Source organism: Pleurodeles waltl, chromosome 1_2 (genome assembly GCF_031143425.1).
Source record: "Pleurodeles waltl isolate 20211129_DDA chromosome 1_2, aPleWal1.hap1.20221129, whole genome shotgun sequence".
NCBI lineage: Eukaryota > Metazoa > Chordata > Amphibia > Caudata > Salamandridae > Pleurodeles > Pleurodeles waltl.
In genome coordinates, this window is record NC_090437.1 from 1,312,714,771 (window position 1) to 1,312,729,371 (window position 14,601).

A 14,601-nucleotide genomic window follows, 5' to 3' on the forward strand; every position below is an offset into this window, starting at 1 on the left:
ATAAGGTCTCAGTGGTTTATGAGCGTGCAGTAGTGCAAGATGTAGCAGCTACCATGACACTAACATTAAACTCCAGCTTGAAGCATGCACTATACATTCACAAACCCAGAGTTAGATGTCTGGTGGGACAAACGCAGGGTTCTTCAGCAACCAGAGAAGAAATACACAGGAACTGTCTTGGTCTCCTGTTCTCTCACTTTCAAGTGTGCCCCAAGTGTTACATGTCCCTTACAGACCTCTCAAGCAGGATGTGACACTGTGCTGTCAAAAGGAGAATCCCAGTTCACACCCTGCAGAAGTCCTCTCTGTCCATTCAAGTCATCCTGTTTGTTAATGAAAGGCAATTCACACCTATCATGGCTAATTGCAGGCAAGAAGAATCTCTAGTTCCCACTTTCAGTGAAAGTATATGCCAGCTCATTCAAGTTCTCCCAGGACTGCATGCCAGTGTGTGTATGAGTGTCAGCAGCGCCATCCACCGCCACGTAGTCAATTTTTGGTTGGCACGTGCCATACTGGGCAAGAATCATGGGGCATTGGTGGTCTCCAATACTCTCTGACGTGCTGAGGCCTCCTTGGGATACAGGTCTCACAGGAGCTCGACAGCGGAACCAGCATCTTCCTGGGCTTGTAGCTCCACCGCAGCACTGTTTTGTATCTCATTTGATGACTCTTTCTTTTTCCATGGCAATTTTTCATTCTATATCTATGTTCATTCCACAATAATGCAGAAACCATTTTGGTACCAGGGAGTCTACCCTTCAACTACAGAAAGGGAGCCAAATATATAACAATATTGTGTGCAATATGGAAATGACCATAACAGCTCAAGTATAGCGTGTTTAACACATTTACCCATAATGCAGCTACCTGAATGCATACTTCGATCATTCTGTTGACTCTCTCAACTAGCCATTAGCTCTTGGTCAGTATAGAGTTATTCTGAGATGCTCTACTCATCAATGGCAAAGGAAATTCTGCATCAACTTTAAAGTAAACTTTACCCCAGGATCATTTATGAGGGTCTTAGCTCTGCCCTACCTCAGGAAAAAAAGCTTGTAAGAAATCTATGTGGACACTGGTGATAATGTGAAGAACAAGCAAAACTTCTACCCCTTTGGAATGGTAACCTACTAATGGAATAACATATATTCTATTCAAATGTGTTTGCTGAATGGGGCCAATAATATCTATAGCTTAGTTTATCCATGTCTTGTCGGAAACATCTAACGATGATAGCATTTCTGACAATTTGGGATTTCTCACTTGCTGTATACCCTATGAAGTCTCTAACCTTCCATCTAATGATGTTGTACATTCAGGCCACCAAAAGTGTAATCAGACTTAAGACCTGACTTAGAACTCAGCGGACGAGTTACTCCATCACAATAGAGAAAAATAGCCTGTCCACTGAAATCTAAATCCTATAGAATTTAATGGGATTTAGATTTCGGTGGACGGGAAATCCGTCACCACTGTGATGGAGTAACTCATTCACTGAGTTCTAAATCAGGTCCTCTGTTCTGACATAAACTCTTGCCCTTTTTTTGATTGCAAGCTTGATCAATGAGTTTCTTAGACAGCGATCTGGGGGTAGGGAAAATAGTTTTGCTTTTTGGTACCTACTTACCCACTAGGCATAACTCATTTCCGACATCCCAAATCCTCTTATTGGATTAGGTACATCTTTAAAACATTCATCCCACCTGTCTTGATGAATTCTTCCAATATATGAAGTTACTCATTTTTTCAGCACTGTCCAACCAATCACTTTCATTGAGACCATCTATTGCTGGTGTCAGAATAATTGTCATCCAATTGTTTCTCAGCACGAACCCTATTTTCGATGGTTTGCCATATTAGACAGTGCTACTCTGTGCAGTGAACCAGGAACGTATTCCAGTTTAAAATTGTATGCTTCTAACCCTAATAAACATCTAGAAATCTTGGGATTGATACGTTCTATGCCCTTTAAAGAGATCGCAAAAATAAAAGTTTTGTTCACGTGTTCTCACAGTGAAAGGAATACTGACAAAAAAGCATTAAGTGTTTGATCACCGAAAAACAGGCCAAGGCTTCTGTTTCTTAGTGGAGTAATTACTTCAGAGAACTGCATTTTACTTTGACAAAGTGGAAACAATCAGTTCTAACTTTGATAGGTTTGAGGACTGCATTCCTTTGTGGTCAAATTTTGACGCTGAACAGGATAAGGAAGACCTGCTGTTTGAGTCCTTTGAGAAGATTACTCTAGTTGATTATGAACTTGTCATCCAAAAAATAAAATCTGTATCCCCTCTAGATATTTGTCCTCCCTATATTTTGTCTAGGCCAGTTACAGCCATCAATCCGCAGGGAAATGCCCTCTTCAGTCCATCTTTGTGATTGGGCTCGGTGTCAACAATTTTGGAAAAATTCACCTGTGGTGCCTTTTATGAAAAAAAAACAGAAGTAACCTCCTACTAATGAAGGCTACTGGCAGGTCTATGCTCTCTTCATTTAGCTGTGACAACACTGGTCCTACACCATGCTCTGAAGCATCAGTCTGCATGACAAACTCTTTAGACACGTCAGGTGCCTTCAGCACAGGTGCCTTACACATGGCTGCCTTCAGGGTGTCAAAAGGTGTCTGGCAAGCTTCAGTTCAGATCACTTTCTTTTGCTGTTTCTTGGAAGTTAACTCTATTAAGGTAGCAACAATGGTGTGTAGGAGGCTGCCCTAGTTTGTAGTGGGTACCAAGAGTACTTACACCTTATACCAGGTCCAGTTATCCCTTATTAGTCAGACTTACAAAGCTCATGCAATATCACTGTAGTCACACGGTAATTACACACATGAAAGAAAATACTCAGTGTTACAAACATAAAGGTACTTTATTTTGGTGACACAAATGCCACAAATACCTCAGAGACTATATTCCATTAGGAGGTAAATAATATACACAGTATATACACTAGAATGCAGAAATAGCTGTGAAAACAGTTATAAAACAGTGAAAATAGTGAAAATCACAATAGATAGCAAAGGGCCTAGGGGAACACAAACCGTATACTAAAATAGTGGAATGCGAAAGTCGGTCAAGTGTAGTGTTTAGAGGGGGCTGGGAGTGTATGAAAACACCAAAGGTAAGTAATAGAACCCAGCCCAGAGCCCAGGAAAGCAGTAGTAAATCACAGTAAGTTTCCTAGAACACACAAGAACATGTGATAGAAGATTATACAAGAACCAGAAGAGACTGCAAGACACCAATGATGGATTCCTGGACTTGAAGACCTACGGAAGAAGGGGACCAAGTCCGAGAAGCACTGAAGAGTCCAGGGAGAACAGGAGCCCCTGCTTCCCCGGATGAATGTGCAAAAGAAGAACCACAGATTAAGCAGAACAGTCAATACTGTACCCAAGAAGATGGATGTGGGTTCCTGGTTGGTGCAGATTATGTCCCACACTGGATGGATGATTGCTGTCTGGTTTGCGTCACTGCATTCCACCAATAAGCCTTAGCACACGCAAAGCACGCGGTTAGCAGAAAATGGTGCTGCTCGGGACCAGGAGGGAACTGTTGGCCTCTACCTAGGAGGGCGAGACAGAGGGGATTCTCAGTAACTCAGAGAGCTCTCAGAGGACCAGGCAGCGCGCACAGGAGTCCCACAGCACTGGGACAAAGAAGGTGCAAATGGAGGCCCCCGCTGCACTACACAAACGGATCCCACACTGTCGGAGAACCACTCAGGAAGCTGTCCGTCACAGCAGGGAGTGCTGAGGGCTGGAGCTGTGCTGCGCATGAAGAACTTTGTGGAAGATAGCACACAAGCCTTGGCAAGTGCAAAACATGTGGTGCACAGGTGTGTACTGTCTTACGTGGGGAGGCAAGCCCTTACCTCCACCAAAGTTGGACAGCTGGACCTTAAGACCATTGGAACCACTTCAGTCCACCACCCGTGTTACTGGATCCATGTACTTTGTCAGGAGAGGGGACCCACACCACCTGTCATCGCTGCAGAGGGGTGCCTTCTGAAGCAGGAAAGTGACTCTTTCACTTCAAGGGAGATTCCTTTGTTCTTCTGGTACAGGCTAAAGACTGGCTGTCCTCTGAAGATGCACGACCTGGAAACAGTTGCAGTTGCTGTCAGGAGCTGAAGATACAATGTTGCAGAAGTCATCTTTGCTTCTTTGCTGCAGTTTGTAGAGCTCCTGGAGGGTCTGATGCAGTTTTATCGATAGAAGGTGAAGTAAAGGATGCAGAGGATCCCTGCTGGAGTCTTGCAATCCGAATCTGAGGAAACACCCAAAGGAGAGACCCTAAAGAGCCCTGAAAGGGGGATTGGTCAGCTACCCAGGTAAGCACCTATTGTGGGGGGTTTCTGACGTCACCTTCTGGCACTGGCCACTCAGATACTCCCAGAGCGACCCACCACCTTGGAATCCAAGATGGCAAAACCCAGGGGCACTCTAGAGGTTCTCTGGACACCACCCCTGCTTGAGCAACAGGAGGGCAGAAACCTGTTGTGAGGTGGCAGCAGCTGGGGCTACCTGGAGAACCTCAGAAGGCTGGTATGGCAGTATTGGGGTCCACTGTGGAGCCCTTAGAGTGTGTGTAATTATACAGCCAATGCTAGAATCAGCCTTGGGGTATAATTCCAAGATGTTAGACACATTACATGTCTTACCATTATGCCATTATGCAGCTGGACATAGTTCTTGACCTATGTCCAGTGCGTGCGTAAAATGGCGTCCCTGCACTCACGAAGTCAGTTAAAATGGTCCTGGATGATGTGGGGTTACCTCTGCTAGTGCAGGGGTGCCCTCACCCACAGGTACTTTGTACCTAGCCTTCAGGGTTGGAAGGCTTGACATATAAGTGACTTATAAGTGACCTGTGGAGTGTAAATTTCAGTGAAACAGTGCTTGCACCATTTCACACAGGCTGCAATGGCAGTCCTGTAGAAGCCTTTGCATGGACTCACTATAGGTGGCAAAAGTAATGCTGCAGCCCATAGGGATTCCCTGGAGCCAAAATTCCCTGGGTACCTAGGTGCCATATACTAGGGACTTATAAGGAGGCACCAGTTTGGTTAGCAGGATCCCAGTGACACGGTCAAACACACTGACAGACAGGCCAAAAATGGGGGTAACCATGCTAGAAAGAGGCTACTTTCTCACTTGGGACCATACCCCTTAACAAACCTCCTATAGTAACCTGTGAGACCAAAAAAGGCTCTCACCTCATATTGGGTCTTGGGAGGCTCCCAAGTCAGAATGGTAAAAACTTTGGCTGTAGGGGTGCCCCCTGGCCACTCCCCACTTGATGTCCCAAGTACATCGCAGAACCCTGCCCTATTTGGCACTCACTAGCTTTAATAGTGAGGCCTCCCTTCTGCAGGGCCTCTTACACTTTGCAGAGGTGCTGCAAGTTTTCCTCCTAAGTGGAGCTGAACTCAGCAATGTCATCCAGGTAGGCTCCACTGACATCATCCAATCCAGCCAACACTTGGTTAACCAGCCTTTGAAAGGTGGGAAGAGCATTTTTTATCCCAAAGGGCATCACCCTAAACTGGTAGTGCCCATCTGGGTAGAAACTGCAGACCTCTCCCTAGCTCCCTCAGTCAGAGCAATCTGCCAGTATCCAGACGTTAAGTCAAATGTGCTAAGTTATTTGGTAGCTCCAAACCTACGAATGAGCTCATCAGCTCGGGTTATGGGGTGTGGTCAGTCTTCTTGACCGCATTGAGACCCCTATAATCCACACAAAACTTAAGTTCTGGAGTGGCTCCCGGGGAAGCAGCTTTTGGGACCAAGACCACAGGACTGGCCCAATGGCTACTGGAAAACTCAATAACCCCAAGAGCTAACATTGTGGAGACCTCATCTTTAATGTTGCCCCTAACCTTGTCAGTCACCCTGTAAACTTTATGTTTCACTGGTGGACTGTTCCCAGTGTCCTTATCATGGGTACACAAATGAGTGACCCCTGGGATCAAGGAAAAAAATAAAGAAAACTGTACCAACACCTGGTGACAGTCCTTTTGTTGCTCTGGGGCCAGTGAGGGGGAGAGGTTCACACCCTCCACAGACCCATTGTTCTCCTTAGCAGATAAGAAGTCAGGAGGAGGCTCATTCTCTTCCTCCACCCCATCATCTGTTGCTAGGAGCATTGTCACCTATGTCCTCTCAAAGTGAGGCTTTAGGCGGTCTACATGTAGGGCACTCGAAGTGTTCCTAGGAGTCCGCAAGTTCACCAGATAGGTGACATCACTCTTGCGCTCCACGTCCTGGAAAGGCCCAGTCCACTAGTCCTGGAGAGCCCTAGGCTCCACTGGGGCCATCACCCACACTTTCTGGCCAGGCTAAAACTCAACCAGAGTGGCATTCTGTTCACACCAGCGCTTCACATCTTCCTGGCTTGCTTCCATGTTCTCTTGAGTGAGCTTCCTGAACTGTGCTGTCTGGTTTCTAAAAGCCAGCATGTAACTGAATACATCCTGTGAGGGATTACTGGAGGCTTTCTCCAAGCCTTCCTTAACCAGATTCAATGTCCCCTCAGAGGATGGTCATACAATTTCTCAAAAGGGCTAAATCCATGACCCTTTTGTGGTACATCCCTGTAGGAGAACAGAAGGCATGGCAAGACGATGTCCCACTTATGCCTCAAGTGCTCTGACAGGCCCATGATCATGCCTTTCAAGGTGCAGTTGAATCTCTCAAGCAGTCTGTTACTTTGGGGATGGTAAGGAGTGGTAAACTTGTAGGTTACACCACCCTCCTTCCAAAGAGACTTCATATATGTAGATAGGAAGTTGGTATCCTTATCAGATACCACCAACTTGGGGAAGCCCATGCAGGTAAAAATCCCCATCAATGGCTTCTGGGTACCTGGGGTATGGTCCACCAAGATCAGGATGAACTTGTTGCCCATGGCTGTCTTGGAATCCAGAGGCCCCACAATGTCAAGACCAATCCTCTCAAAGGGGGTGTTGACAACAGGAAAAGGTTGGAGGGGAGCCTTACATTTCCCCACACTCTTGCCACTTGCCTGACAAGTCTGGTAAGAACTACAATATGAATCAGAGTGCCAGCGCACTTGAGGCCAGTAAAAGTGGATGACAAGCCTCTTAAAGGTCTTGTCCTGCCCCAAATGTCCAGCTAAAGGCACATCATGAGCCAGACCCAGTAGGAAGGCTCTGAAGCACTGGGGTACCACCAACCGATAGGCCGCCCTAGGCTCAGCAACCACGGGCTCCACTATATAGGAGGCCATCCTCCCAATAAAACAGATGTGAAACAGACTCCTTGCCAGACACCAGGTCTGCAGCCTGCTGTCGCAAACCCTCCAGAGTATGGCATGTTTTCTTTGCCTCACAGAATGATTGTCTGGTGGTTCCCCCTTCCTGCTACCACTGAGTCAGCTCGGGGGACTCCCCCAGTTCAGCCACCTGTTCCCCTTTATGCCCCGGGGCATCCCCCTCAGGTTCAGCCTCCTCCTGGACCGTGGGAACTTCTCAATCCGGTTTCCCACGCCCCTTGCCCTTCTTCCTTCTGGCAGACACCTAGGCCACTCTTTTAGGCTACACGGGCTCCTGATCACCTTGACGGGCTCGCATTGACTGGGTGGAAACACACACCCAGGCAGACCCAACATATCCAAGTGAGACCTGTGTTCCACTCCTTCCAAGGGGAATCCTGCAGGTCATTGCCAAGCAGACAATGTACAGGCATGGTTGGACTCACAGCTACCCTCAAGGAACCTGAGACCCACTCCCACTCAAAGGGAACCTGTGCCACTTTGCACAGGCACTCAGAGTTGCACACTGCAACGACTGGGTAAAGTGCATGGTGAACTACATGCTCTTCAGACACACAGTGACTTCTAACGGTAGTCACACTGGCTCCTGTGTTTCTCAGAGCCTCCACCCTCTGTCCATTGATGGTCACCCACTGTCTGAGGACGATGGTCAACTCAGAGCAACAAAGGAGGGTCTCACGACGTCGGAGTCCAACTCAGCAAGTTGGGCAATGCAGGAAGGAGTGCTGGGGACCTGGCTAGGCTGTGCACAAAGGAAGTCTTACAAAAACACACAGAAGCCCGACCAGCTGCAGTTCACGCAGTACACAGGATTACTGTCTGGCGGGGGGAGGCAAGGACTTACCTCTACCAAATGTGGACAAAAGGGCCACTGGACTGTCGAAGACACTTGGACCCAGCTCCTGTGTTCCAGGGACCATGCTCGTCAGGATGAGAGGGGACCCAGAGGACCGTGATGCAGACGTTTGGTGCCTGTGTTATCAGGGGGAAGATTCCCGTCAACCCACAGGAGATTTCTTCTTGGCTTCCAGTGCAGGGTGAAGGCAGACAGCCCAACGAGCATGCACCACCAGGAAACAGTCGAGAAAGCCGGCAGGATGAGGCACTACAATTTTGCTGGTAGTCTTCTTGCTACTTTGTTGCAGTTATGCAGGCGTCCTGGAGCAGTCAGCGGTCGATCCTTGGCAGAAGTCAAAGAGGGAAATGCAGGGGAACTCTGGTGAGCTCTTGCATTCGTTATCTGAAGAATTCCCCAGAGGAGAGACCCTAAATAGCCAGAAAAGGAGGTTTGGCTACCAAGAAAGGAGATTGGCTACCAAGAAAGGTAAGAGCCTATCAGAGGAGGTCTCTGACGTCACCTGCTGGCACTGGCCACTCAGAGCAGTCCAGTGTGCACCCAACACCTCTGTTTCCAAGATGGCAGAGGTCTCGGACACACTGGAGGAGCTTTGGGCACCTCCACTGGGAAGTACTGCTCAGGGGACTAGTCACTCCCCTTTCCTTTGTCCAGTTTCACAACAGAGCAGGGCTGGGGGGATCCCTGAACTGGTGTAGACTGGCTCATGCACCCATCAAAGCATTTCCAGAGGCTGGGGGGGGCTATACCTCCGCAGCCCTTCACACCTATTTCCAAAGGAAGAGGGTGTAACACCCTCTCTCAGAGGAAATCCTTTGTTCTGCCTTCCTGGGCCAGGGCTGCCTGGACCCCAGGAGGGCAGAATCCTGTCTGAGGGGTTGGCAGCAGCAGCAGCTGCAGTGGACCTCCGACGTCGTGGGACTCTCCTTTGTGACTCTGAGCCAGCTCCGGGTCACAAATCTTCTAAGTGCCTGCTCCGGTACTTCTGCGGGTGCTGCCTGCTTCTGTGGGGGCTCTCTGAGTTGCTGAGGGCCCCCTCTGTCTCCTCCTCCAAGTGGCGACATCCTGATCCTTCCTGGTCCCCAGCAGCACCCAAAAACCTCTACCACGACTCTTGCAGCTAGCAAGGTTTGTTTGCGGTATTTCTGCGCGGGAACACTTCTGCAACCTTCATCGCGACGTGGGACATCTTCCATCCAAAGGAGAAGTTCCTAGTCCTCTTTGTTGTTGCAGAATTCCAAGCTTCTTCCATCCAGGGGCAGCTTCCTTTCACCTTCATCCGGGGTTTTCTGGGCTCCTGCCCCCCCGGACACTATCGCGACTCTTGGGCTTGGTTTCCTTGCCTTGCAGGTCCTCAGGTCCAGGAATCCATCTTCAGTGCTTTGCTGGTGTTTGGTGTTCTTACAGGATCCCCCATCACAACTATTGTGTTCTTTTGGGGTAGTATGTGTACTTTACTCCTACTTTTCAGGGTCTTGGGGTGGGGTATCTTGGACACCCTGCCTGTTTTCTTACAGTCCCAGCAACCCTCTACAAGCTCCCATAGGTCTGGGGTCCATTCGTGATTCGCATTCCACTTTTGGAGTATATGGTTTGTGTTGCCCCTAGACCTATGTTCACCTATTGCATCCTATTGTAATTCTACACTGTTTGCATTAGTTTTCTTACTCTTACTTACATGTTTTGAGTTTGTGTACTTATAACTTGTGTATATTACTTAACTTCTTACTGAGGGTACTCACTGAGATACTTTTGGGATATTGTCATAAAAATAAAGTACCTTTATTTTTAGTAACTCTGAGTATTGTGGTTTCTTATGATATTGTGCTATATGTGGTAGGAGCTTTGCATGTCTCCTAGTTCAGCCTAAGCTGCTTTGTCATAGCTACCTCTATCAGCCTAAGCTGCTAGAAACACCTCTATTCTACTAATAAGGGATAACTAGACCTGGCAGAGGGTGTAAGTACTATAGGGTACCCACTATAAGCCAGGCCAGCCTCCTACATTGGTGGGGCAGCGGTGGGATAGGTACTTGCAACTGCTTTGCCACTTTCTCATGTTGTACTTTTCATAAGAGAATCATATACCAAACAGTTCAGTATATGTACACTTAACCTAAAAAGTTTACTTTTCTACCCTAATACTTTTGACAAAGTTCTGAAAAGTTTCTTAAAACTTCTAAACGTTTTCCAAAGTTTGAAAAAGTTTTTTCTCTGTGCTTTCTAAAGTTCAAAACTTTTTCTTTCTTACAATCCTTAAACCTATACTCTCATGTCTATTGTAGATTCCACTCTCAAAACTGTTAATGCAACATATGAGAGTTTGAACTATAAAAGTTTGAGGGGTCTCTGCCTGGATAGTGGTTTGAGTATAGGAAAGAACCCTACAAAAGAGTATCTTTTTAACATGCTTGTTGTGGATGACCAGAACCAGTCTGGCCCATCAAATGAGAGGTTAGAAGATGGAGAAGCTTCCCAGTCTGATGATTCAGAGGAGTCCCCTGGAGAAGCTGGGGAGGGTTCTGACAAGGGTCTGCCCCCTAGCAGGGCACCTAGTGATGCTGGTAGTGATAGGCATTATTTCACTCAGGCTGCAGTGGCAGTCCTGTGTAAGATTTGTCTGACCTCCCTATGGGAGGCAAAAGAAATGCTGAAGCCCACAGGGATCTCCTGGAACCCCAATACCCTGGGTATGTATGGACCATATACAAGGGAATTATAAGGGTGTTCCAGTGTGCCAATGAGAAATGGTAAAATTAGTCACTAGCCTGCAGTGACAATTTTAAAAGCAGAGAGAGCATAAACACTGAGGTTTTGGTTAGCAGGGCCTCAGTGATACAGTTAGGCACCACACAGGGAACACATACAGGGCTTATGTTATGAACACTGTGGTCCTGACTAGCAGGATCCCAGTGAGACAGGCAAAAACATACTGACATACATGTAAAATTGGGGGTAACATGCCAAGAAAGATGGTACTTTCCTACACATATACTAGGGGAATTATAAGGGTGTTCCAGTATGCCAATTGAAATTGGTAAATGTAGTCACTAGCCTTTAGTGACAAATTTAAAGGCAGAGAGAGCATGAGCACTGAGGTTTTGATTAGCAGAGCTTCAGTGACACAGTTAGGCACTACACAGGCATACACATTTAGGCCACAAACTATGAGCACTGGGGTCCTGGCTACCAGGATCCCAGTGACAGGCAAAAACATACTGAAATACATGTAAAATTGGGGGTAACATTCCAACAAAGATGGTACTTTCCTACACAACCCCCCACCCCCAAACGAGGGACAATAATGCTAACCATGCCCAGATGAGTCTTCATTGTCTTAGTGAAAATATCTGGAGAGTCCATCTGCATTGGAGTGGGTACTCCAAGGGCTATGCTCAATTGTATAGTCCATTCCCTGTAGGGAGATGGACCACCTCAACAGTTTAGGGTTTTCACCTTTCATTTTTTTAAGCCATAATAGAGGTTTGTGGTCTGTTTGAACAATAAAGTGAATTCCAAAGAGGTATGGTCTCAGCTTTTTCAAGGCCCAGACCACAGCAAAGGTCTCCCTCTCTGTGGCAGACCAATGCTTTTCTCTAGGGGACAACCTCCTGCTCACGAAAGCAACAGGTTGATCCTGGGCCTCTGTGTTTAGCTGTGATAGAACTGCCCCTACCCCTAATTCAGAAGTATCAGTTTGAACTATGAATTTGTTGTAGTTACCAGGGTTTGTGAGTACAGGTGCAGACCACATGGCCTGTTTGTGCTCATCAAAAGCCTTTTGACAGCTAGCTGTCCATATCACCTTTTTAGGCACCTTCTTTGGTGTGAGGTCATTAAGAGGGGCAGCTATAGTGCCATAATTCTTGATGAACCTCCAGTAGTACCCAGTGAGGCCTAGGAAGGCTCTCACTTGGGTTTGAGTAGTAGGGGAAGTCCATTCCATAATGGTTTGGATCTTCCCCTGCAGTGGTGCAATCTGTTCCCCACTGTAGGAAAGTACCATCTTGCCTGGAATGTTACCCCCCATATTTCACTGTATATATGTTGTTTTAGTCTATGTGTCACTGGGACCCTGCCAGGCAGGGCTGCAGTGCTCATAAGTATGTGCCCTGTATGTGTTCCCTGTGTGATGCCTAACTGTCTCACTGAGGCTCCGCTAACCAGAACCTCAGTGGTTATGCTCTCTCTGCTTTCCAAATTTGTCACTAACAAGCTAGTGACTAAATTTACCAATTCACATTGGCATACCGGTACACCCATATAATTCCCTAATATATGGTACTGAGGTACCAGGGTATCGGGGTTCCAGGAGATCCCTATGGGCTGCAGCATTTCTTTTGCCACCCATAGGGAGATCTGACAATTCTTACACAGGCCTGCCAGTGCAGTCTTTGTGAAATAACGTCCACGTTATTTCACAGCCATTTACCACTGCACTTAAGTAACGTATAAGTCACCTATATGTCTAACCTTCACCTGGTGAAGGTTGGGTGCAAAGATACTTAGTGTGTGGGCACCCTGGCAATAGCCAAGGTGACCCCACATCGTTCAGGGCAAATTCCCCGGACGTTGTGACTGTGGGGACACCATTACATGCGTGCACTATACATAGGTCACTACCTATGTATAGCGTCACAATGGTAACTCCGAACATGGCCATGTAACATGTCTAATACAATTCCATGATCCCCCAGGTCTCTAGCACAGCACCCGGGTACTGCCAAACTACCTTTCCGGGGTCTCCACTGCAGCTACTGCTGCTGCCAACCCCTCAGACAGGTTTCTGCCCTCCTGGGGTCCAGGCTGCCCTGGCCCAGGAAGGCAGAACAAAGGATTTCCTCTGAGAGAGGGTGTTACATCCTCTCCCTTTGGAAGAAGGTGTGAAGGCTGGGGAGGAGTAGCCTCTCCAAGCCTCTGGAAATGCTTTGATGGGTACAAATGGTGCCCATCTCTGCATAAGCCAGTCTACACCGGTTCTGGGATCCCCCAGCCCTGCTCTTTTGCGAAACTGAACAAAGGAAAGGGGAGTGACCACTCCCCTGACCTGCACCTCTCAGGGAAGATGCCCAGAGCTCCTCCAGTGTGTCCCAGACCTCTGCCATCTTGGAAACAGAGGTGTTGGGGGCATACTGGACTGCTCTGAGTGGCCAGTGCCAGCAGGTGACATCAGAGGCTCCTTCTGATAGGCTCTTACCTCCTTCCTTGGTAGCCAAACCTCCTTTTCTGGCTATTTAGGGTCTCTGCTTTGGGGAATTCTTCAGATAACAAATGCAAGAGCTCACCACAGTTCCTCTGCATCTCCCTCTTCACCTTCTACTAAAGGATCGACCGCTGACTGCTCAGTACGCCTGCAAAACCGCAACAAAGTAGCAACACGACTACCAGCAACATTGTAGTGCCTAATCCTGTCGGCTTTCTCAACTGTTTACTGGTGGTGAATGCTCTGGGGTTAGCCTACCTTCACCTTGCAACAGAAGCTCCGAAGAAATCTCCAGTGGGTCGACGGAATATTCCCTCTGCTAACGCAGGCACCAAAAGACTGCATCACTGGTCCTCTGGGTCCCCTCTCATCCTGACGAGAGTGGTCCCTGGAACTCAGCAACTCTGTCCAAGTGACTCCCACAGTCCAGTGACTCTTCAGTCCAAGTTTGGTGGAGGTAAGTCCTTGCCTCCCCACGCTAGACTGCATTGCTGGGTAACGCGTGATTTGCAGCTGCTCCGGCTCCTGTGCACTCTTCCAAGATTTCCTTTGTGCACAGCCAAGCCAGGGTCCCCGGCACTCCTTCCAAGTGCCTGTTCAGGTACTTTTGCTGGTGCTGCCTGCTTCTGTGAGGGCTCCCTGACTTGCTGAGTGCCCCCTCTGTCTCCTCCTCCAAGTGGGGACATCCTGGTCCCTCCTGGGCTACAGCAGCACCCAAAAACCTCTACTGTGATCCTTGCAGCTAGCAAGGCTTGTTTGCGGTCTTTCTGCGTGGGAACACCTCTGCAAGCTTCATCGCGACATGTGACATCCATCCTCCAAAGGGGAAGTTCCTAGTCCTCTTCTTTCTTGCAGAACTCCAAGCTTCTTCAACCAGTGGTAGCTTCTTTGCACGCTTAGCTGGCATTTCCTGGGCTCCTGCCCACTCTCGACACTGTCGCGACTATTGGACTTGGTCCCCTTGTCTTACAGGTACTCAGGTCCGAAAAACCACTGTTGTTGCATTGCTGGTGATTGTTCTTCCTGCAGAATCCTCCTATCACGACTTCTGTGCTCTCTGGGGGTAGTAGGTGCACTTTACACCTACTTCTCAGGGTCTTGGGGTGGGCTATTTTTCTAACCCTCACTGTTTTCTTACAGTCCCAGCGACCCTCTACAAGTTCACATAGGTTTGGGGTCCATTCGTGGTTCACATTCTACTTTTAGAGTATATGGTTTGTGTTGCCCCATACCTATGTGCTCCTA

General features: G+C 47.9%; 1 protein-coding gene across 9 annotated transcripts in view; it reads left to right on the top strand.

The window, feature by feature from the left end:
- LOC138250922 (major histocompatibility complex class I-related gene protein-like) overlaps window positions 1-14,601 on the top strand; it is a 687,827-nt gene that overhangs the window by 138,113 nt on the left and 535,113 nt on the right. The window lies entirely within an intron of this gene.